Here is a 25,371-nt window from a genome sequence, read left to right on the forward strand (position 1 = left end):
GAAAGAATCTACTTGCAATGCGGGAGACCTGAGTTCAATCCCTGGATTGGGAAGGTGCCCTGGAGGAGGGCATGGCAACCCACTCCAATATTCTTGCCTGGAGAATCCCCATGGACAGAGGAGCCTGGCGGGCTACAGTCCATGTGATCGCAAAGAGTCAGACATGACTGAGCGACTAAGCACATATGATATAATGTAGAGTATCTATTCTTAATCCGGAGAAGGCAATGGCACCCCACTCCAGTACTCTTGCCTGGAAAATCCCATGGACGGAGGAGCCTAGTAGGCTGCAGTCCATAGGGTCGCAAAGAGTCGGACACGACCAAGTGACTTTACTTTCACTTTTCACTTTCCTTCATTGCAGAGGGAAATGGCAACCCACTCCGGTGTTCTTGCCTGGAGAATCCCAGGGACGGCAGAGCCTAATGGGCTGCCATCTATGGGGTCTCACAGAGTCGGACACGACTGAAGCGACTTAGCAGCAGCAGCAGCAGAGTATCTATTACATATTCTACTGATGATATAATATGATATTCATTTTTCTCTGACTTACTTCACTTAGTGTGATAATCTCTAGATCCATCCATGTTGTGCAAGTGGCATTACTTTGTACTTTTTATGATTGAGTAATATTCCATCATATATCTGTATCACATCTTCTTTATCCATTCCTCTGTCTGTGGATGTTAAGGTTTCTTCATTATCTTAGCTATAGTAAATAGTTGCCGGAGCCCGCCGGCAAACGAACTGGTCGAGAACGCAATTACCAGAGTACCTGAGAAATATAAGACTTAGACAGACTTAGACAGATGGGGTTGAGAGGGACAGAGTCAGCTTGCGTCTGACTCTGCCAACTTTATTGAAGAATACCACACCTATATATATGCTAACAGGAGTTGCTAATAGATCAAAGGTTTGCATATGTGCAGAGCTACAGGCACAGATGTTTTAAATTCCTCCACTTAAGGTCAGTAAAGTATTACCCTAGCACCCAACATGACTGAGATCAATAGAACATTAACTAGATAGAAAACAGGCTTCAAGCACGACGAGTTTATCAGCACCAGGAAAACAGGTGAAAGATCGCTACAGCAATTTCCTTGAGGGAGGTGAGAAAGGCCAACCTGTGCTTTAATAAATCAGGGGTGGCGGGACAGAGAGGGACCTCTTGATCTCTCTCAGAGCCAAGAAGGAGCCTGAGCAGTCAGGCTGGCTCCCCGCAAATAGTGCTGCAGTGAATTTTGGGGTGCATATATTTTTTTCTTGGTGGCTTCACAGCTTAAAAATCTTAGTTCCCTGACCAGGTTTTGAACATAGACCTATGGCAGTGAACACTCTGAGTCCTAACCACTGGACCTCCAGGAAATTCCTGGGTTGCATTATCTTTTCAAATGTTGGTTTTCTCTGGATATATACCCAGGAGTGGAATTGCTGGATCAGATGGTAGCTCTATTATAATTTTTTTAAGGAACCTCCATACTGTTCTCCATAGTGGCTGTACCAATTTACATTTAATGAACAGTATAGGAGGATTTTAAGGGGACTTCTAATGTTAGTGAAGGTAACACTCCTCTCTTATCCTTCTCTTTTCAGTCCTTCAAAAATGGACTTCATTCTGGAGTTGTGGTGGAAAATCTGTGTCCTGGGGGCCCTGAGAAGAGACCCTGTCCATTTGCCATGAGTCAGCAAGAACCAGTGACCCTGCACTCATCTCTCTGTGGCGGGCTTGGATGGCCCTGCTCCTGCAGGCTTCACTGGACAGTTTCTCTCCCACCGTTTTAGTTGAATTGAGTGTCCATGTGTCAGTTGCTGTTCAGTGAATCATGTGGTTTATAGATGAAGGGCTATCATTTGAATCTAGAATGGTTTCCTCTCCGCCTCAATAGCCCATGTGATCTGTATGCTTCTCTTCAGCTCCCTCCCTTTTCGAGAAAGGTGATTAAGAGTAAAAGAATACTTCTTGAAAGGGAGGTTTCTAGAGCAAGCTCTTCACAGCTTTAACAGCCTATCAGGTGCCCAGTCTATCTCCTGCTCTTAGAGATGGTTCCAGCTCTTAGATGCTCGGCCACTATGCCCAGAGGCAAATCCAGCCTGGGCAGCAGCCAGACTCAAAGATCTCCTAGCTGCCTCGCTGCTTCCTTGAGAGTGGGTGTCCTTGAGCATCACAAGTATGTAGGGGAGACTGAATGTCTTAATTACCGGAAGAAAGGTAAATTTCCTCGGCCTTGTTCACATGTCTTAAACTGGCAGTCGTGACCTCGAGATCAGTTGCAGGAGATCGGAAAGAGGTTGTGTTGCCAAGAACTTGAGTCTCAGACTGTATACAGTGTTGGAGGCAAACCTGGCTTTCTGGGGCCCCTTCTTTTCTAGGTCACATCCACCTTCCTCTTCCTAGTGGCCACCCCAGTTCTCCTGCGGATCCTCTCCCTCCCGCAACCCACTTGATCAGTTCAGGCCCCGTGAATGTTCCTCATCCTGATCCTTCTCCTCCCTGGGACCCACTCCTCTGCTTGTTTGCAAGACTGAAGCATAAAGATGACATGAGTCTGTAGCATGTAGCAGAGAGTTGACTGTAGCAGAGACATGACTGTAGCATAAAGATGACATGAGTTTGAGCGAGCTCTGGGAGTTGGTGATGGACAGGGAAGCCTGGCGTGCTGCAGTCCGTGGCGTCACAAAGAGTCAGACATGACTGAGTGACTGAACTGAACTCAGCAGAAAGATGTCTGAGAGCTTCTCACAGGAATGCAGGAGATGAGCAAAGGGACTGGGTGGGATGTCTGTTCCTTAGGAGGAGACCACTCTCCACCCTGCCTCCGGCTGCCTTCCCAAAGAACATGGTGGCTCTCCTGGCTTGCTGCCGTTTTCTGAAAACCCTTAGTTCAGGTTCCTTTGGACAAAATTATGAAGAAGGTCAAGCATACTTCAGGCCCCTGGCTTCCCTTTCTGACACACCTTTTCACTCTCTGCTCCAGCCTACCTCCCCCAATCCAACTCTTTCCTGTGAAAATCTCTTTCCCTGAAAAATCTCCTGCATCATTTCTTTATTCTGCTAAGATGCAAAGTCAGTGCTTTACCCTCCTCAGGGATATTTTAAGCCTCATCACTAATTACAGAGTGAGTGAGAGACTTTGTCCTCTGTTAAAAGGATTTCAGGCATATGCCAGCCCATGGGAGGATTCGGGAAGAGAGAGCACCTGCTCTGACATTCAGATCACACCAGCTTTGAGCTCCATGTGCCCCAGAAGGTCAGTTCAAAGTCTGCTGATTGGTTGAAAAATTGTTTCTAGTCTGAGGATTTTTGAAAACTATTTCAATGTTGTACTATGGTATACTAAACTTAAGAGGAAAAAAATCCTCCAGAGATTACTTGACAGTATCACTTAAAATTTATAAATGAAGGAAATGATTCCATACTCTACCATGATGATTTAACTTGACTAGGTACACTAAAGCATGGACTAAAAAGATGACCATTAGGTCGCCTTGTATAACAGTGGACCCCAACCTTTATGGTACCAGGGACTGTTTTCATGGCAGACAATTTTTTCCACAGACTGGGGGTGGGGTGGGGATGGTTTGGGGATGATTCAAGCACATTACATTTATAGTGCACTTTATTTCTATTTTTATTACATTGGATCCACATCAAATCATCAGGTGTTAGAACCCGGAGGATGAAGAATCCTGTTGTATAACATTAAAGGTGAAGTGAAAGTGTTAGTCGCTCAGTCATGTCCAACTTTTTTCAACCCTATGGACTGTAGCCCTCCAGGCTCCTCTGTCCAAAGAATTCACCCAGTAAGAATGCTGGAGTGGGTAGCCATTTCCTTCCCCAGGGGGTCTTCCTGACCCAGGGATCGACCCTAGGTCTCCCGCATTGTAGGTAGATTCTTTACAGTTTGAACCACCTTGATGTAGATGGAGAGTATTCAGCTGAAAAATACTTGTAAGTCTTTTATTCTTGGCCACTGGAATAGGATTCATGGACTAGCAGCATCTATGTCACCTGGGAGCTTGTTAGGATGCAGACTCCCAAGCCCCACTCCTGAGTTGAAGAATCAAATCTGCATCTTAAGGTCTCCCAGGTGATTTGTATACACATTGAAGTTTGAAAAGAAAACATGGCCAGGGACTTCCCTGGTGGTCCAGTGGTTAAGATTCTGAGCTACCACTACAGGCGGTATGGGTTGGATCTCTGGTTAGGGAATTAAGATCTCACATGCCACGTGGCCAAAGAAAGAAAGAAAGAAAACCCAGTCACTTACTGGAATTATTTGATATCTTTTAAAATCTATAGCTATTTGGAGTCTACATTCAAAGTCTTTTCAACGTGTTGGGAGTAGAGCCCGGTGATTTCTATATTTTAAAAAAATCTCCCCAGGAACAGTCAAGTTTGGGAACCATCAATCTGATCCATCTTTTCTGATGAGGAAAACGACCACCAGAGTGGTGAAATGACCTTTCCAATTATCAACAGATTAAAATCCAGATGCCGACCACAGGGTCAGTCTAGCCTACACACACACACACACACACACACACACACACACACACACAATCATATTATCTCATGAGATTGAAAAGACTGTATATCTGTGGACTTTGTCCCAAGAAATAGAAGGGATTTTGTCTGATGCAACGCTGAAGCTTGGCAGTAATACAAAGGAATTAAAGGACTTGAGCATGGCTCTCAAAAAGCTTCTAATTCAATAGGGACAAAAATGGTGATGGTCAACTGTTAATTAAAACACACAAAGGAACTTATACATACATTTGTCACTCTAGACTGTATATGTGCATATGTACATGTTGGAATTGTCTCCTCCTCCATAACCTCATAGCATTTCGTTTGTTTCCCCTGTGGACCATTTCTAGCCTCCACTTTTTTCGGAAATCTTTGTGTTGAGCTTTCTGCTCATCCATGTGCCAAGCTCTTTCTTAATGACTCTTGAGGCCAGGCTGCTGTTGCTCTGCACACGGTGGGAAGTCAGTAGTATCAGAGGGATGGGATGAAGGGTGAGGGACTGGCCTCAAAGTAACCATGTGATCAGTTACTTAATGCTCAGTAGGTGCATTATGCTGAACTAAGCGCTGTCTAGAATGTCAAAGTTATAAACTATCAGCTCTACCCCAAGAATAGTTATAATCTAGGAAGGGACAGTATGCATGGTCTCTCAAAAATACAACTAAGATAACTAAATAGCATGTAATAAGGGCCAACTGAAGGATGTAGCACCAAGATTCTCAACCCTATCAGATCCCAACATTCTCCAATAATTCAAAATGGCTTTATTTCCTTAAAATAGAATCCATGAATAATAAAACTAACTCAAAATCTGTATAATGAATTGCTTAATTCTGATATGAAGAAATAAAATCAATTTGCAAGGAAACAACATTTCAATATATAAATGCTCAGGCACATTTACACCAAAAACCAATGAAGTCATCAGATATAAAATCCCTGTTCTGGGGACAGCTACCAAAGCATATTGATACAGATATATTGTCCTGGAGATTGAAGTGCTGTGAGCAGCATTCCTGTCAATGATGTGTTTCCAAAATGAAGAACAAAGGTGAAATTCTGAACAAAACAAAATCATCTTCTCTCAGTTCACAGTTGAATTCCTAGAAAATTCTTTGGCTACTGAAACTGTGTAAACAATACTTTGTGTCTTTGTGGAAAAGGGGAATTAGGTTCCAGGTTTAGATGATTAAATAAAGGTTTTTCAGCTTCCTGACTGCCTGGTGGCACTTTAGAGAGTCACATGATGTTTGAAGCAAGTCTTTCCTATGTGGGGCCATGCTGCTCACTGCAGACCGCCCAGCACCCTCCCGCCCATGGAGGCTAGTAAGGACCCCTCCCCATGGCACCCTCCACTGTGACAACCCCCGCCCCCCCATGCATTTACAAGATACCTGTAGGTGCAGATGCTGAAGGTCTGGGGTGGAGCCTGGGACTCTGCATTTCCATCCCAGCTCCAAGTGATGCTGGAGAGATCTGGGGAGGAAGAAATGACCTTCCTTTCAAGAGACAGGAACACAAACTGGAGCTTGAAGAACAAACAGCTGTGGAACTAATGATGTTCCATGAGGCCCAGGCTAGGGGGGAGGCAGGCCCTAGAGACATCCGGTAACAAAGGGTGCCCAAAGCCGGTCGACAGCCTTGTGCCGACAGCCACTGTACCACTTGCCAGGCAGGGGAAGAAGAACAAGTCCCTATCAGGGTTGGGTCTGCCAGACCCTGATGAAATTCATTTCTTTCAGTACATCCAGCAGCTTCCCCTTTGATAAATACTGTCAAGTCTGGAACATGTGGTGCTCACAAAATATGGTTTTAAATTGGGGCCTTCTGCACGCGCGGTTAAATACTGTGCGTGTGTGTACAAAGGCCGACTCATGGCCAGCCAGCTTAATATGCCTGGGCTGAAAATGGCTCAGCCCAGGAGGATTCGCTCATACAGATTCTGCTGCTCTGAAAGGCAACCTAATCCCCAGCATCAATTTTAATGCTCCAGGACTTCTTGTAAACACGGAAGCGTTTAAAGCCCAGCCACGTGTGTGTTTGCACGCCAGGCAGGAACAGCGTATACTTGTTTTTCTGGTATTTTATGCCTGCTTCATGATCATATGTTGTTTGACATTCAGGGGGAAAAAAACAACAACGCACCGTTTTTGTTAGCAACTCAGCACCGCATTAAAACTTGATAACTTTGTAGGAAAGGGAATGTGGGGAGAGGAATCATAGTTCAGCAAGAGACCTGGGTGTTTTTGTCAGTCTGCATGTGCCCATCTTGGAACGGCTCAGTGAAAGAAGGAAACTGGCTAAACAAGTTTCGGAGGTGGACCTTGCTGGTAACTGTACCTCTAGCTTATTGTGAATAATGAAGATGTCCCGCCATCCAGGGCGTGGGTCACAGGAACTGCGCGGAGCCAATTGCCCAGCTAACCAAAGACTACAGCACCTGCCCGGTAATCTCATCGGGGAAACAAACAAAGCTGAGAATGAGGTCAGTGGCAGGTGTCCTTTGCATGGTGGGACGCAGAGCAAGTGAAGAAGTTGGGTTGGTGTTGGAAGGGCAGGAAAGAGGAGGGAATCAGAGTATCTCTGCCCTGAAAAGGACCATCTCATCAGGAAGATGAGACTAGCAGGGAGTGAGCTCTTTGATAAAACAAGCTAGGAATGAACTGATTTCCTGAAAAGACTAGGATTTTATCACCGAGGGCACCTGGGTATAAAAGAGCTGACAGGAGTTCTTTCCAGAGATCTCTTCCATGTTGCATTCTTAAATTTGTCAGAAGTGTATTTCTTTTTTATAATTAGATGCAATTGCAGTGACAGAAAAAGCCTGAAATACTGTGAGCAGCGACTGAGTCAGTCACTGGTCACAGAGGGAACTTCAAAGTGGGCAAGGTGTTGTGGAGATCCTGAAACTTTGAATATCCGTACTTATTTTAGTTTTTTGGTGGCAAAAGTGAGGCATGCTTATTGTAGAAAAATGTGAGATCCTAAAGTTGCAGACATTTTTTGAGAAACAGGGGAGAGTTCTTTTAATGGCTTTAGGGAGCCTTTCACTGGGCTCTCTTAGGACCGGCAGGTTCAAGTTAGAATGTGGGGATTGAGTAGATTGAGAGGCTCCCAAAGGTGTTTTTTCTCTGGTCTCTGGGGTCTGCTATATTGCCTCTGCTTTCCTGGAAGCGGGGAGAGAAGAGGAAATCTCCACTCCCCACTCCCCCTCCCCCACATGCTGCTGGATGGTTTGGAGTGGCCGGTCAGGCATTGGCCAAGTCAAGTGAACATTCAGAAGCATTGCTGCGTTTGGCGCTGTTGTCTTTTTTCCTTGGATTGCATCCTTACTATGGAAGAGATGAAAAGGAGGTCCTGGCAATTTGTCTGGGCAAAGAATTCAGACCCTAATGGTATAGAGAGTGTGTACCATTAGGAAGGGCGGAGGAGAGGGTTTGTTTGTGAGAATTCATCACAGTGATGAAATGCTAATAGGGACAAGAGGTCGGTGGGCATTTAACTCAAGCCAAGTTTAGCGAGTGGAATAAACCTCCAATTGGAAGCCTGGATTCCACGTTAAAAGCCATTCTCCACCTGATACCTTTTAAAGATACTGCTGTGGTATCTAAATTTCATGGATTTCACTCATGCCAGGTCCCCAAGAAGTATCACCATGAAGCAATGACACAGCACAGCACCTGCTTCCTGCAGCCTCGAGCCGAGGGGCAAAGTGGAGAAAGAGGCAGGGTTTCTCCTTTAGGTTCCCTGCTTCTCATTTTGTAATCTTTTAACCCCTTCCAGGCGGTTCCAGTCTCCTCCAATAACCTCTTTAGTGGGCTTCTGTTGTGTCTGCCCTTCTAGTGAATAAGAATCCAGATATTTATCAGAGGATGGGTTTCCTAGGTGGCTCACTGGTAAAGAATCTGCCTGGCAAGCAGGAGACATGGGTTCAATCCCTGGGTCAGGAAGACCCCTTGGAGAAAGAAATGGCAAGCCATTCCAGTATTCTTGCCTGGGAAATGCCATGGACAGAGAAACCTGACAGGCTACAGTTCATGGGGTCATAAAGAGTTGGATATGACTTACTGACTTAACAGCGGCAGCAGAATTTGTCAGGAGAACTGCCCCTTCCCCACTTTCAGCCTATGTAGGTCTGGTGAAACTGACACCCCTCTGACTATGAGGTCGAGCAGATGAGCCACGCTTAGGCCAATCATTTCATTCTGTTTAATGGCCATGTGATTGGTCCTGGATGGGCATGTAACCCGGGTAGATCCTATGAGAGGCAGTGAGATTTTCATGGGTATTTCTGAAAAATAGGCTTGCACTTTCTCCTCTGGACTGGACACTTGAGAGGATGCACAGCTGAACCTGTTACAATCTTCTTGCAGTCACAGGAAACTGAGATTAATTCCATCAGTGTCATAGGCAGGTCTGAGACCTGGGAACAAAAACCAAACCAAAACCCCTGCCTTCCAATGATAATGTATAAGCCCTAAATCCAGCTATGCCTTCAGCCCTACCTTGGAGTATTAAACTAGGCTTGTCAACAAGTTCTTCTTTTGCTTAAGCCAAGATTGTGGCATGTTTTCTGCCACTTGTGATCAGAAGACAGATACACCCAGGAACCTCTAGTTCTTTCTCATTGACCTATATCAAAATCTACTTTCGGGAAAGGATTGGCCTTTGTAAATTATGAACTCTGCTAATGCTTCAAAGTATGGCTCCTTCAAGAGAATTTTTAGTCTTCAGCAAATGTTCGTTTAGCAAAATATTGAGCCCCTTCTGTTGCAAAGAGACAAGGGAGAGTATGCTAGGAGGAAGGGATAGTCTAACTTTCCCACTGAACTCACTGTTTTAGTCTCTAGTTTTGGTCATTCAGATTAGTTCTGATTTAGCGACTAAGTATCTGACTAATCCTTCTGCCAAAAACAATGATAAATTCTGGACCTAAAACAAGACAATAACAAAACCTGTTCTAAGGTCCTGGAGAGCAACCAAAATGGTTTCGTTCTGAAGACAAAAGCTGCAGAAGATATGACCTTGAGAAAAGGGAAGCCCGCTGGGTGAGGTCTATGCCAATCAGGCATTTCCTCTGATGGCGCTCACCTCCTCCCATGGTGGCAGGAGACGGAGCTCAACTGGAAACTGGCAGCCTTTGGGGGCTGAGGGGCAGAAGGTGGGCTTTGGGGCTTCCACACGCAACTGAAAGCTGGAAAGGAAGGAGTCCCAGAAAGGAGGGTCCCTCAGAAGGGGAGTGCCCAAATCTAGGTACAGACTGACTCCTGGACAGTGCATGTGCAGAGTGAGGTGCAGGGAGCCCCGGGAAGAGCAACAGCCGGAAGGCTAATCTACAGATGCTTTATGTTGGGAGATGGAGTTTAGAGTTCAATTCATGCCCAGTTAGAGGACTCGGCAAACACCTAAGACTTTCCACAGACACCAGAGGGCACAGCTTAGGAGTAAGGATCACTTCCCAGGACTAGAGCCTTGCCCTAGAAATAAAGGCAAATCACAAATAGACTGCCCCCCCCCACCCCGAACAGAGCTTAAAACCAGTTCTTCATAGCTGCATTATTTAATACGATAACATCTACATACACGTGGCCTTAACAATTTGACTAAAATTAAATAGAACTCAAAATGCAGTTCATCAGTCACTGGTCACAGTTTAAATGCTTTTAGCCACTTGTGGTTGATGTCCATTGTCCTGGACTGTGTATAGAACATTTCTATCACAAAAGTTCTATTGAATGCTGTGGCTCCAGAGGTTCAAGATAATATGCTAGTAATTTAACTGCTTGCAACAAATCTCAACTTTCTTTAAAGAAAGATAGTAGAATCTAAATTCTCTTCAATTTATTGTCCATAAGACTCAGTACACAATAAAAATATTAATGTGCAAAGAAGCAGGAAAATGTAATCCATAATAAAGAGAACCAGCAGTCAATTAACACACCCACAAACTAAAGAGCCTCTTGACGAGGGTGAAAAAAGAGAGTGAAAAAACTGTCTTAAAACTCAACATTCTAAAAACTAAGATCATGGCATCTGGTCCTGTCACTTCATAGCAAATGGAGCAAAAATGGAAACAGTGACAGATTTTATTTTCTTAGGTTCCAAAACCACTGTGGATGGTGACTACAGCCATGAAATTAAAAGACTCTTACTCCTTGGAAGAAAAGTTATGACAAACCTAGACAGCATATTAAAAAGCAGAGACATCACTTTGCTGACAAAGGTCTGTGTAGTCAAGGCTATGGTTTTTCCAATAGTCATGTACAGATATGAAAGTTGGACCATAATGAAGGCTGAGTGCAGAAGAATTGATGATTTCAAACAAATAAAGTGTATAAAATTGAAGACTCATTGGTTAGGCACAATGAAAAATGCAGCACATGAAATTATCAGCAAACTTGTAGATAAATCAATGGATATTATCTAAACAAAGAGGGAGAAAAAAGTAAAAGAAAAAGAACAGGGCCTTAGGCTGTGGGATAGTATCAAGCAATCTAGCATATGTGTAATTAGAATCCCAGAGAGAGGAGACAGCAGATGAAGAAGAAAAGGTATTTGAAGAAATATTATAAATTTTTAAAATTTGACAAAAAATAATCTCAGCAGACCCCAAATAGAATAATTTCAGCCATTTACATGTCTTTGATTTAACACCCAGCCTCACCCACTCACCAATAAGGAGAACTTCTTTAAGTGCAATAGGGCCTGGGGTAGGCTATAAACATTGAGAAGAAGCAGTGATGCTGACAGCACTCGCAGGTCTTGTTCCAGAATTTGGCTGACTCCAGGAAGCAATTTTAGAGGACACTTTTCCTATCCAATAATCTGTTGTTCCTTTTTGAGGCCAAGTGAGATGGGGTCTCCAAACATTTTACCTTGATTTGACTCCAACTTAAATTCAACTTGAAGGTCATGTTACATTTATATGGGGATTAACAGGGATTTCTGAGAGCTAGAAAAAGATGGGATGGGGTAGGGTAGAAATAAAGGAAAGCTAACTCAAAGCACAAATAGCCTCATATTAGGAATCAGGTTGAATGAGGGAAATAAAAGATTGGGGACTTCTCGAGTGGTCAGGCAGTTAAGATTTCACCTTCCAGCACATGGGGTGTGAGTTCAGTCTCTGATTGGGGGAGCTAATATCCCACATGCCTCAGAGCCAAAAAAGTAAAACATAAAACAGAAGCAATATGGTAACAAATTCAATAAAGTCTTTAGAAATGGTCCACATAATTCTTTAAAAAAGAAAAAATGATTAGCAGGAATTGCCCCCAATAACTCACATTCCTGCTGGGTCCTGCTCTGTTACACAGGCCACCTAGGAGGCTTTTTATGGCAAATAATAGCAATTTAAAAAAATTAAAAAGCAAACTATGCCAAACTGACTTACCTATGAAAAAACTCATCACCTTACAAAACTGAAACTCCAGAAGTAGGGTAGGCTCCAGGGCTGGTTGATTCAGCAACTCGGCGATGTCAATAAGAACCTGTGTTTTCTCTTCCCTGTTGCACTCTTCTCCACAAAGTCTTCATCTTAAGATTGAGTCTCTTCAGGTTTTAAGAAATCTGCCGGCACACGGGGTTATTTGTGTAGACTTGTTTGCATCTAGCAGGAGAAAGAAAAAGCAAGAAAACTCCTCCTTCAAGCAAGGAATATAAATCCTTCCCTTTGGTCTGATTCAGCCAACTTAAGTTGTGCCGATAAGGGGAAAAGTATTTATTGAAGTAAGATTTTCAAACTGAGATGTGTAGGGTAACTTTAAGCTTGAGTTTCTGCTCAGGTTCCTAGGAGGGGCCTCTGATATCACGGAGGTTCTGAAGCTACCGATCTTGATCATTTAGAAGTAAATCTCCTGTATCAAGAGTAAATTACATTCTCGCTTATTTTATGTTGCTAAGGAGCAAACTGACAAGCCTATGCTCACCTGCACTGTGGTGATTTCTCTAGGATCAGCCATCTCTCCAGTCCCTCAAGACAAGCAGGAGCACACTGTTTGAGACCATTTATAAGCATTTTACGGATGTGAGAGTTGAATCATAAAAAAGGCTGAGTGCAGAAGAATTGATGCTTTCGAATTATGGTGCTGGAGAAGACTTGTGAGAGTCCCTTGGACTGTAAGGAGATCAAACCAGTCAATCCTGAAAGAAATCAACCCTGAGTATTCATTAGAAGGACTGATGCTGAAGCTGAAGCTCCAATACTTTGGCCACATGGTGCAAAGAGCTGACCTATTGGAAACGAGCCTGATGCTGGGAAGGATCGAGGGCAGGAGGAGAAAGAGATGACAGAGGACGAGATGATTGGATGGCATCACTGATTCAATGGACATGAGTTTGAGCAAACTCTGAGAGTGAAAAACGGAGAAGCCTGGCATGTTGCTGTCCATGGGGTCGCAAAGAGTCAGACATGACTTAGCAACTGAACAATAGCAACAAATAAGCATTTTAGGTGAGAGATGATAATAATCAGAGTACCAATAATAGAGGCAATCTGCTCACAGCATCATCCATAAAATATGGAGGACTCTCACAACAACAACAAAATCCCAAACAATAATCACAAGACAACATGAAATTAAACAACACTGATTGAAAATTATGTGAAGAGTTTTGAGTGAAAGCACCCAAAGGGCAATAATTTGTTATGTGATTATTCTAAGTCATCCTGTAGCAAACAGAAAACAGTTTAAGTGTATTTTTTACATATGCACTCCAGATAAGCACTCCAACTTGGTCTATTTATTATGGTGCATGAGTATCCTTCCTAGGAATGATGAAAAACAATGACAAACACTTGTGATCTATTTGTCAAGACTGGGTCACAGCTTTCAGCCTAAGAATTAGTATTAGTAATCAAGTCAGGAGGAAAGGAAAAAACCTTATTGGGAGAGCCAAAGGGAAAATTGTAAGTTCAGTTTCACTGTTTACACATGGACTTTTGTTTTACTTAGTAATACCTGCAGAGTTTGTTTAGCCATCTATGGTACTGTTAAAAAGTCCTGAAAGTTTAGTCTCATGTCATCTTTTTTATTGAGGACAGACATCAGTTACGTGGTCATTGAAGCACCCTGAAGCATGATCTTTGAAGCACCCTGGCTGCCCAGTAATCCCATTCATTGCCCTAGATGTGCTGAGAATGGGTTGAAGCAGAGGGTGGATACCCACACAGAAGTGGAGAGGGGTTACAGCAGCACAGAGAAATGTTTGGAGGACAAGAGCAAGTACAAGGCCATAAGATGAGGTAAGAGGCAGACATAGAAAACCTAGAGAACAGTGAGCTAAACTGTCCTTGTGTGCTAAACTGCTTTAGCCATGTCTGACTCTGCGATCCTGGGGACTGTAGCCATGCAGGCTTCTCCATCTGTGGGATTCTCCAGGCAAGAATACTGGAGTGGGTTGCCATGCCCTCCTCCAGGGGATCTTCCCAACCCAGGGATCAAACCCAAGTCTCTTATGTCTCCTGCATTGGCAGGGGGGTCCTTTACCACTAGCATCACCTGGGAAGCCCACACTGTCCTTGGTGGGAGTCTTTTTAAACCATGGAGTTTGGCAAACTAGGAAAATAGGAGACGAAGGTAAAACTCATGCCAGACTCAGCAAACAGCAGCTGGAACCAGAGAAACCCAAGGACAGCCCTGAGCATGGAGAAAATACTGCTGGTTAGGCATTGTTCTCCAGAGCCAGACCATATACAGAGGGTCACCCTTGAAAGTGAAGGATGACTTGACTTGGCATATGTGTCTGTCTTTGAAAAGCAGTATAATGCTTTCTGGACACAGATACTTATTTTCCATCTTCCTAATGGCAACACTTTTTATAAGCTGTGATCCAAACGTACTCAAGTTGAAGCCTCCCTCTTCATCCCTGCTCACATCAGCGGCTGGAGAACCTCTCTCTCCTTGCCTGAATTGAAACTCAGCTCTACCCAGAGAGTAGCAATTCTTTTTCAGCTCTCTCAAGTATTCTTCCACCACTCACACCCCCAGGATAAGGGGTGGGAATAACCTGTCCCCATTCCCTGGTGCAGAATCCAAACATTCCTGTAAAAGTGGCTGCTCTTGGAAGTTCTGGTGTTGTTGACATCCACTGGCCACCAAAACACTTCTTCTCCTTCCCTGAGAACTTCTCCTTCTAGCTCACCATATGCCCTCACACTACAACCCTGCCATCCTTCTAGTGGATGGGACGATCCCCATAGATGACATAATCAGTATTCTGGCCTCTCAGTTCTTTAATCAACCCCATCTCTGCCAGCACCTACTTCTCTGTCACACCATGGATTTTGTCATCTGTCAAATCTCCCCTCTGTCCATAATCCCATCTCATTCTAGGCTAGTCTGCTTTCTCACCTACTCTGTGCCCAAACCTTGCATGCATGCGTGCTAAGTTGCTTCAGTTGTGTTTGACTCTGTGATCCCATGAACTGTAGCCCCCACTAGGCTCCTCTGTCCGTGGGATTCTCCAGGCAAGAATACAGGAGTGGGTTGCTTTGCCCTCCTCCATGGAATCTTTCTGACCCAGGGATCAAACCCTCATCTCTTGCATCTCCTGCATTGGCAGGCAGATTATTTCCCACTAGTGTTACCTAGGAAGCCCATGCCCCAACTTTACTGGAGCCCTTAATCTCCTGGCTCCTCTACTTTTCCTTATCCGTCAACCTACCCTATTTTTGCTTCCCTTTGAAGCCACATCAGATACATGGTCCATTATATCAGTCACTGTCTCGCCAACACCCTAAACTTACTGATCTATCTCATCTTTTTATCACTCTTTCACTTGGGGGGGAAAATCAATCCTGGAAGAACTCACTACTGTACTTTTTTTTCATGTCTCTACCTCAGCAGCAAAGCATAACTGGAGAAGGATCCCCCCAGCCTAGAAAAGTCTTCTCCATCATCACCCCAGTCTCTGGGGAATCCCACTGTCCTCTTGTCCACTCATCTTTCAGTCTTTGAACAACCATTTCAAAGTTTCCAAGTCTTTAGCCCCTGTCTCATCCCCCTCTAGTGCCAGGTGTCTTTGTTCATACTTCAGAGAAGAAACAGAGGCCCTCAGGTGGGAATTCCTGCCACCTGCACCCATAATCCAACCTGTATCTGTACAGTGCCTGAACCCATTCTCTGCACTTCCCTCCTGACAAAATGAAACTGATGTTCCTCCTTCTTGAAAGATCAGTCCCCTTTGCCAACCCATGGATTCCAACCATCTCAGAAAAGGTATGTCACCAAATACCCCCCTTTTCTAACCTTCTTCTGTTCCCTTCTTAAAGAATTTTTTTGGTCAGCATCTAAACATGCTCTAATCACTCCTATTCTTAAGAAATCCCACTCCTGGACCCCAAATTTCCTTCATGGTTCTACTCTTTTCCTCTCTTCCCTTTCACACCCAAACTGGTTGGGAGAGTTGTGCGTAGTCATTGTTTGCCATCATTCAGCACCTGTTTACTCATCAACCTCACCTAACTGGCATCTTCCCCTACTTCTTTTTTAAAGCTCTTTTTATTAAGTGTCCAGTGACCTCCACACCCCTAAATCTCAGGGACACACCCCAGACTTCCTTGTATGTGACCTCTCAGAGCTGAACTGATTTAACCTTCCTTCTATTTTTTATTGGTATCTAAGCTCAGATATGCAGATGACGCCACCCTTATGGCAGAAAGTGAGGAGGAACTAAAAAGCATCTTGATGAAAGTAAAAGAGGAGAGTGAAAAAGTTGGCTTAAAGCTCAACATTCAGAAAACTAAGATCATGACATCTGGTCCCATCACTTCATGGGAAATAGATGAGGAAACAGTGAAAACAGTGTCAGACTTTATTTTTGGGGGCTCCAAAATCACTGCAGATGGTGATTGCAGCCATGATATTAAAAGATGCTTACTCCTTGGAAGGAAAGTTATGACCAACCTAGACAGCATATTAAAAAGCACAGACATTACATTGCCAACAAAGGTCCATCTGGTCAAGGCTATGGTTTTTTCAGTGGTCATGTATGGATGTGAGAGCTGGACTGTGAAGAAGGCTGAGCACCAAAGAATTGATGCTTTTGAACTGCGGTGTTGTAGAAGACTCTTGAGAGTCCCTTGGACTTCATGGAGATCTAATCAGTCCGTCCTAAAGGAGATCAGTCCTGGGTGTACATTGGAAGGACTCTTGCTGAAGCTGAAACTCCAATACTCTGGCCACCTCATGCGAAGAGTTGACTCATTGGAAAAGACCCTGATGCTGGGAGTGATTGGGGGCAGGAGGAGAAGGGGATGACAGAGGATGAGATGGCTGGGTGGCATCACCGACTTGATGGACATGAGTTTGAGTAAACTCCGGGAGTTGGTGATGGACAGGGAGGCCTGGTGTGCTGCGGTCATGGGGTCACAAAGAGTCGGACACGACTGAACTGAACTGAACTGAGCTGAACTGAAGCTGCCATACTCCCCTGGTTTTTCTTCCACCACTATTGCTCAATTTCTCTGTCCCTTGGCAGATTCTCCTCTTCTAACTTATCTTTAAATGTTGAAACTGCTTAGGTTCAACTCTAGATCCTCTCCTTTTCTTCTGCACCAAGTCATCTCACCCACTTTCATGACTTCATTTCTATTCTCTGAAATCCATACAACAGCCCAGACTTTTCTCTAGTCTCCAGAGCTTCTCAGTTACCTGTTTTACATCTCTGCTTAGATGCCACCAGCCCATTTGTTTAGAACTAAAGTCATGGCCTTTTCCATCATGCCAGAGACCTTTCATTTTCCCCTCTGAATCCACTCTCCACCCAGAAGTCTGATTTAGTTGACTGTATCCACTGGCTTCCTTGACTCTGGCTTCCACTTGGGTTTCGCCACTGGGGATCCCTGGGAAGAGGCTGGAAACCAGGGAGAGAGTGAGGTCAAGGTGTTCACTCCCATAGCTCCCTGTCTGTGAGGTTGCCATAAGCTGCCCGAGTCCCTTGACTGAAGGTCGCTGCTTCTCTTAATGAGGCATCTCCACATGATCCTCCTCTTCAAGTCTAGGGCAGTTCTGCTCAGGGCTACCAACTCCTGGCTATTTGTCTTCTCTTTTGTGATTTCCATGTATTCTGTCTGTACCATCGCAAATAGTTCCCTCTTGAAATTACCTTCATATGAGCATCTGCTGTTTCTGTTTGGTATTCTGACTGATAGACATGCCGTTCCCATGCAGCAGTATATCTTAGACCTCATATTATGTTATATAGGTCTATCATATATTTTTAAAATTAAACCTTATGTTTTGAGATAGTGGTAGATTCGTGGGCAGCTTAAGAAGTAATACAGGGAGATCCCAGCTACCCTCTAGCAAGTTTCCTCCAGTGGTAACTTCTTGAAAAATTGTAGTACAGCATCACAACTAGGATACTGAGAGTGACACAGTCCATCAATCTTACACATGTGTAGGTTCCTGTGTGAACCATCACAGTCAAGACCCAGAGCAGCTCCATTGCCATGACGATCCATGGTGTTGCCCTTTTATACCCACCCCTCTGGCCTCTTGCACCTTCCCTCGCTTCTCACTCCAGACAACCACTCAGCTGTTCTCCATTTCTATCCTTTGGTCAGTACAGAAAAGTTATATAAATGTAATCATATAGCTCATCGCCTTTTGGAATTGGCTTTTTCATTCAGCATAACTCCCTGGGGATTCATCCAAGTTGTTGTGTATATCAACTTCTTGCTGAGTAGTATCCATGGTGTGGATGTACCAGTTGGTTTAACCTCTCAACCGCTAAAGGACAGCTGAAATGTTTCCAGTTTTTGACTGTTATGAATAAAGTTGTTTTGAACATTCACGACAATTTTTGTGTGAACATGAGTTTATATTTCTGTGGGATAAATGCCCATGAGTATAATTACTGGGTTCTGTGGTAATTGCATGTTTAGAGGAAATCAACACACTTGTATGCTATGGATGTAAGTGTTAAGTAGAACAGTATTTTAGGAGAGTAGATGGGCCGTATTTATCTTTGTTCAGAATACATACACATTCTAACTCAATTTTGTTTTTAGAAACCTATCTTCAGAAATATCTGTATATTTGCTAAAAGATATATGTACCAGGACATTCACTGTAGCAATGTTTGCACTGGGATAAAATGTAAAACAATAAAAAATGGCCATACAATACTGTATAATTCTTTTTCTTTTAGACATTAACCCAAACTGTTACCTTGGGTTTTTTTTTTTTTTTTTAACTTTTTGTTTTATATTTGAGGATAGAAGAATCAAGATTGTTGGGAGAAATACCAACAACTTCAGATATGCAAATAATACCACCCTAATGGCAGAAAGCAAAGAGGAACTGAAGAACCTCTTGATGAAGGTGAAAGAGGAGAGTGAAAAGGCTGGCTTAAAACTCAACATTCAAAAAACTAGGATCATGGTATCTGGTCCCATCACTTCACAGAAAATAGATGGGGAAAAAATGGAAACAATGACAGACTTTATTTTCTTGGGCTCCAAAATCACTGTGGATGGTGACTGTAGCCATGAAATTAAAAGACACTTGCTCCTTGGAAGAAAAGCTATTACAAACCTAGAGTGTATTAAAAAGCAGAGACATTACTTGGCCAACAAAGATCCGTCTAGTCAAAGCTATGATTTTTCCAGTAGTCATGTATGGATGTGAGAGCTGGACCATAAAGAAGGTTTAGTGCTGAAGAATTGATGCTTTTGAACTGTGGTGCTGGAGAAGACACTTGAGAGTCCCTTGGACTGCAAGATCAAACCAGTCAATCCTAAAGCATATCAACCCTGAATATTCATTGCGAGGGCTGGGACTGATGCTGAAGCTGAAGCTCCAATACTTTGGCTACCTGGTGCGAAGAATTGACTCATTGACAAAGACCCTAATGCTGGGAAAGATTGAGGGCAGGAGGAGAAGGGGGTGATAGAGGATGGGATGGTTGGACAGTATCACTGACTCAATCACTGACCCAACTCTGGGTGATAGTGAAGGACAGGGAAGCCTGGTGTGCTGCAGTTCATGAGGTTGCAGAGTAGGACACAATTTAGCGACTGAATAACAACAAATAGCAGATTAACAATGCTGTGAACAGCAAAGGGAACTCAGCCATGCATATACACTTATCCATTCTCTCCCAAACTGCCCCCTCCCCTCGCCCAATCCAGGCTACCACACAACATTGAGCAGAGTTCCCTGTGCTATCCAGGGATCCTTGTTGCTCTACAGTGCTATATAGTAGGTCCTTGCTGGTTATCCATGTGTTATCTTGTTTTATGAAACTCCTTCTGTAGGAACTAGAGATGAAGCATTTTTTTCCGTGACATATTTGATCATTTTTATTTCTTCTTCTGGCCTAATCTTCACATTCTTTGCATAAAATACACACTTGAGTGATTGTTCTTTTATTGAGTTTTAGGCATTAGAGGTTATTTTGGGTGTTAACCCCTTACCTGTTGGCCTGCTACTTGACCTTTATCAACTAAAGCTTTTGGATTTCTGCGAGATCGGATCTGTCACACTTACCGCTAAGGTTTCTTATCTTGTTTGGGGAGAGCTCGCCTACCTCCCATTGTGGTTTTATGCTTATTTTATTAGAGTTATGCTGTAATATTAGCATTTGTAAGATGACTCAAATCCTTTTGAAAGAGGCAGGGAAACTATAAATAAAGACAGTAGATCCCATAAATAAAGAAAAATGCTGTGTGCTACCTGGGAAATAATTTTTATTTATTCAAAACTGTCATGTTTCTTGACAAATATAATTCTTGCTGTGCTGTATACATGTTAGAGTGATGCCGGAAGGAGTAATTATATCATAGCTTTAAAGGATTATGAGCACCTAAGGGAACGGTGCTGTTTAAACACGTTGCTAATAATGTGTTTGCATATTTTTCAAAATGCTCCAATTACATTCACGTGGCTAAACAGCATGGCTTGGACGGGTCTCCTCTGAGAAGGATGGAGAACGAGAGGAGGTCAGAATATTATTCCACAAGAGGTTGTTTAGGCAAGGAAGTCATTTATCTTGCTGTGGACAGAATGAAGAGCTTGCCATCCAGCAATTTGTAATTGATCACAATTATGTTCCCCAGTGGGGGTTGGAGGAACAAAATGAAGGGGAATGTTTGGTCAAAAGATGAGCACAACTCTGAGTATTTAGTCAGATCCCAAATTTAAGTTGATTTAGCAACAACATCAAAAAATGAAGTCATTCAGAAAAGAACCTCAAATGAAACAAAGACACGAAAATGGAGATTTATTCCACATGTTGTGGATTGATGTTTCCTTGGAAGGAGTGGTCAGGAATTCTTGAGCCTTAAAGCAACCATGTATTAAAGTAATTTAACTAATTTAGGCATGTTTGCTGCTACCACAAAGAAAATAAATTATAGTGGGCTCTAGCCTGATGGCTAAAAAGCCAATTCACTGAAAATGGAAGGATGTTGATGGTACTCATATTAAGTAATCGGTACAGTATGTCAGCCTTAGTGGTCTGGTTAACCAAATGAATGCACATTTAGTGAAATTCAGTATAATTTTTTCCTAGAACTACCCTGCTCAATTACAGCAAAATAGGTTCTACTAATCACAGGTTACATAACTTGGAGATTAAGTATGGTTTGGGGACAGAGATGCTTTTTATTATAGCATTTGGTCTGTGGAGCATAAGGGAAGACGTGTTAGTGAGGCTAATGTGGTTTCTTTCTTGCTTTAGGAATCTGCTTAAGAGTTTAAGTGATCATAGGACCTGAACATACTTCAGTGCTCATTCAGTCAACTCCCTTCATTTTACAAAAGAGGAAAAAGAAGAAGAAAGGTGGTAACTTGTCTGAGGTCACATAGTGAGTTCGTGACAGCCTGGATGATATTTGGGTCTTCCGACACCCAGTCCTGTTTACTTTAACATTATAAGAAAATGCACACTCTGAATGTCCAGGCCAGATGGGACTCAGACATTTTCATAATCTTTCCTGGATGGAAGGACCATGTCAAGTTGATTCCACTGAACCGCTGGAGGAATAAGGAAGGGCTTCAGAAACTAGGTTAAAGCTTGAGTCACTGTTCTTTCTTTCCAGGGCTGACGTGGACTCTCCATTTCAGATGATGGTCAGTATATAGTCACCTGTCGCGGAGAAGCCAGGTCACTGCCCTGGCTCTCTGGCTTGCTCTCATTTGCTGGTGGCTTTGTAATTTGAAACAATGCACTATAGGCTGAATGTTGGGGAACTCTGAGCTGGGGGTAGGAGTGTCACGGAAGAGGGGAAAAGGCTAGCTTAACGCTAATTAAGCATTTAAAAAAATTTTAATTTGCAATTTTCTCTGTGTATTTTGGAACCTGTAATTTCCCCCTGACTCAGATAATTCCTTAGTCTCTGAGAAGCTCATGGGCCCTAGGCACTATGCTTGTAGAGCCCGTGGGGTGAGGACTCAGAAAGGAGCGCCATCCGGTACTGTAATCTTCCCTTGCTTTCGGCGGTCCCCACCCTTCACGCCTACCCAGGACTCCCTCAGTCGGGGTCGATGACGCCTTAAGGAGATCAGGGAGTGACTCAGACTTGCTGAAAAATGACAGACAAGTTAAAAAATATTGAGTCACATGATCTTATCTTATTCAAGCCCATTGGAAAACAGGTCAGCCAGTCAGTGATGTTTTCTTGTCCTGTCAAATTCCCTTTCCCTGCCCACCCTGTAGACCCAGACCAGTGTTCTTCACCACTTCCACCATAATTACCATCCTGGTGTGAAAGGAATGCTGTGGAAGGCAGGGCTGTAGTAAATATGTATTAACAGTATTTCTTTGGCTACTCAACATCCATTCCCCCTTCCTGATGGCATCTGATTTCTTTTAGGGAATTTCCTCTTCCCCATGTATGCAGTTGTAGTGGGATATAAACCCAGGTGTCTGCTCCAAATCATGGAAGCTCTTAGAGAGACCTGATTCTGCCTCTCTCAGCCCTGAGAGTGGACATGTGGTCTAAGCACAACCTATCTGGTAAGCTCTTCTGGAACTTTAACCTTGAACGACTGACATAAGGATCTCAGAACTGTTGGCTGGAAGCCATGCTGAATAGACTGAATTGTCTGCTCCTGACCTCTTAGAGTCTCCTTGACTCCTGCCCATCTCTAGGCCTGGCCCTTGATGCTCCTATCCATCCTGTGAGTTCCTAGATAGCTTTTAATATATTCCCTCTTGGCTCTCTTAGTCTGAGCTGGTTTCCATTGCTTACAGCCAAGAATTGTGCTACAAGATCCCTTTCAGGCTGGACCATCACGGGTGGGTCTGTAGTGTTATCTTCAAATCTATCCTGTCTGGAATGTTCTCCTAGAATTAGCCTAAATTAGCTCTTTCCTCTACTGGTGACACAGCCTCCAAGTTTGGCTTTTTAAAGCTGGTACTAATAGACAATATTCCTCTGGTTTTCTCACCCTTATGTGCTGTGCTTAGTCGCCCAGTCATGTCCGACTCTTTGCAACCCCGTGGACTATAGCCCACCAGGCTCCTCTGTCCATGAGATTCTCAAGGCAAGATACTGGAATGGGTTGCCATGCCCTCCTCCAGGGGATTTTCCCAATGCAGGAGTTGAACCAGAGTCTCCTGCATTGCAGGAAGATTCTTTACCAACTGACCTACCCAGGTAGCCTCACCCTTATAATTCCTTATTATTAAAACAAACACAGAAACTCATCAGAACTCCACTCCCATAGCTGTCACTGTTGTGAGGGCTCCATTCTTCTGCTCAGAACCCTCAGCTCAGGAATCCACCTGTCTCAGGCAAACATATCATAAATGTTTCTCTACCAGAGTAGCTAAAATTAAAAAGACTGACAATACCCAGTGTTCACAAGGATGCCGAGCAAGTGCAACTCTCATGCACTTGCTGGTGAGAATGCAAAATGACAGTCACTTTGGAAATATGTTGACAGTTTCTAATAAAGTTAAATATATGCCTATTCTTTAACCTAACAATCCTACCTCTAGATATATGTCAAAGAAAAATCAGTGCATGTGTTCACAACAAAAACCTGTATAAGAATGTTCACAGCTGCTTTATTCATAATAGCCAAAACCCTGGAAATATCCCCCAAGTGTTCATCAACAGAAAAATAAGAAATCGTAGTATATTTATACAATGGAATACTGAGCACCAATGGAAAAGACAGATGACTCAGACATATAACAGTGTGTATAAATTGTATTGAGCGAAAGGCTAGGAATCCACATGACTCCATCCACAGAAAGCTTGAGGACAGGCAGAACTAACCTATGGTAATAGAAGTCAGAATGGTGACTATCTTTGCAGGAGTATTAACTAGGAAGAGGCACAGAGAGTCTTCTAGAGTACTGGAATATATTTAATCTAGGTAGCAGTTACATGGGTGTATACATGTGTAAAAATTCACTAAGCTATACACTTAAGACTTGTATACTTTATTGTGTGTGTTATGCTTTAGTGAAAAGGATAAAAAGAAAAGGTAAAAGAAGAAAATGATCATATGGATATCAACAGTTCTATAATTTAAGTGTTTTGTTAATTCTACATCCAGTCTAATTAGATTTCTCACTAGTCCCATATATGATGTTCATGAGAGACTGGAAACCTTTTGTATTTTTCCCCTCTGTGCTTTGTTACATCAAGGCATTAGGAAGCTAATGTGTTTCCCCTTCCAGGAGGATGTACATGTTCAAAGAAAAACCACTGGGAGAAAGTAATGATTAACACACAGGAATGACTGGTTCAATGGTGGGCTTTCAGGCGTCAGTGGAGGAGGTATTTCAGTTCAAGGGAGGGTTAAAGGAAGCTCCCAGAATATTCCACCCTGAATGGGTAGAAATGAGCAATAAGCTCCTAATAGACATTTCTGTTGATCCATGGGTGTAGTTAACCACCTTTGGTGTTCTGCTTCTGTGATGGAAAAACCAGCCTGCTCGTTTCCAGCGGCCGAGAGGAAGTGTTTGTCTCCTGGGGCCAGTCTTTTCCTCTAAAGCTGGTGGAGAGGGTGGGTCTCTTGGGCAGCTTTCCCTCCACATGGCAAACAGGAACAGAAAGCAGGAAAAAGAGAGGCCAGGATAGCGGGTGCTAAAGTGAGGGTGGAAGTGGAAAAGCACCGGGAAAGTGAGTACAGGGCAACACCGAGGGGAACGGGCAGAAGACAGGGGTGAGGAGGGGGTTAGGGGACCCAGCAGAGTGCCGTGAAAACACAGATGGTCTCAGTGGACCAGACCCTGGAGCCAGGGCCACTGTAGCCTTGGCACCTGCAGCCTGTGAGTCTTCTTGTCTCTTGGGGAGTGGCTGGAAAGGCAAGTGGTATCCTGGCTCCTTCCTCTCAGGCTCTGAGCTCACCCCTCCCTCCACTGTGCCTACAACGTAAAACCATATGATCACAATAACCTTCAGATTAAAATTGTTTTATTGCTTGGCATTATCTCTTAAAAAGTCCAGGTCCTCCATGCAGTTCACACGAGCCTTTCATGACATGCCCCCGCTTGCCCCTCCAGCCCCGTCTATTTTGTGAACGAATAGTGAGAAATAATGTGTAAATGTGTTTAGTAAATTTTAGTTACAATCCTGGTCACAGAATCTGGCTGTCTAGTTCCGCTTTAAGAATCCTGGGAGGACAGGGACTGCACTTACCCCACTCAGGAGAATATTGTGAGAAAGCCTCCAAACGATGCCCGGTGGGACTTGACTCCTTGACTGCCTGCACCCGTCCCTGCTGAGTGGGCAGGGAATTGGGATGCCTCACTGAAGTCATGCATCCTCATCCTCCGACTCTCATCAAGGACCCTAGTACTCACAGAAAGTCCTCTCTCCTACCATCTGAGTCCTGGCTGTCTTTCAAGATTCATCTCAAAAACCACCTTCATTACAGCCC

This window comes from Odocoileus virginianus, chromosome 19 (assembly GCF_023699985.2).
Source record: "Odocoileus virginianus isolate 20LAN1187 ecotype Illinois chromosome 19, Ovbor_1.2, whole genome shotgun sequence".
In the NCBI taxonomy this organism is placed as follows: domain Eukaryota; kingdom Metazoa; phylum Chordata; class Mammalia; order Artiodactyla; family Cervidae; genus Odocoileus; species Odocoileus virginianus.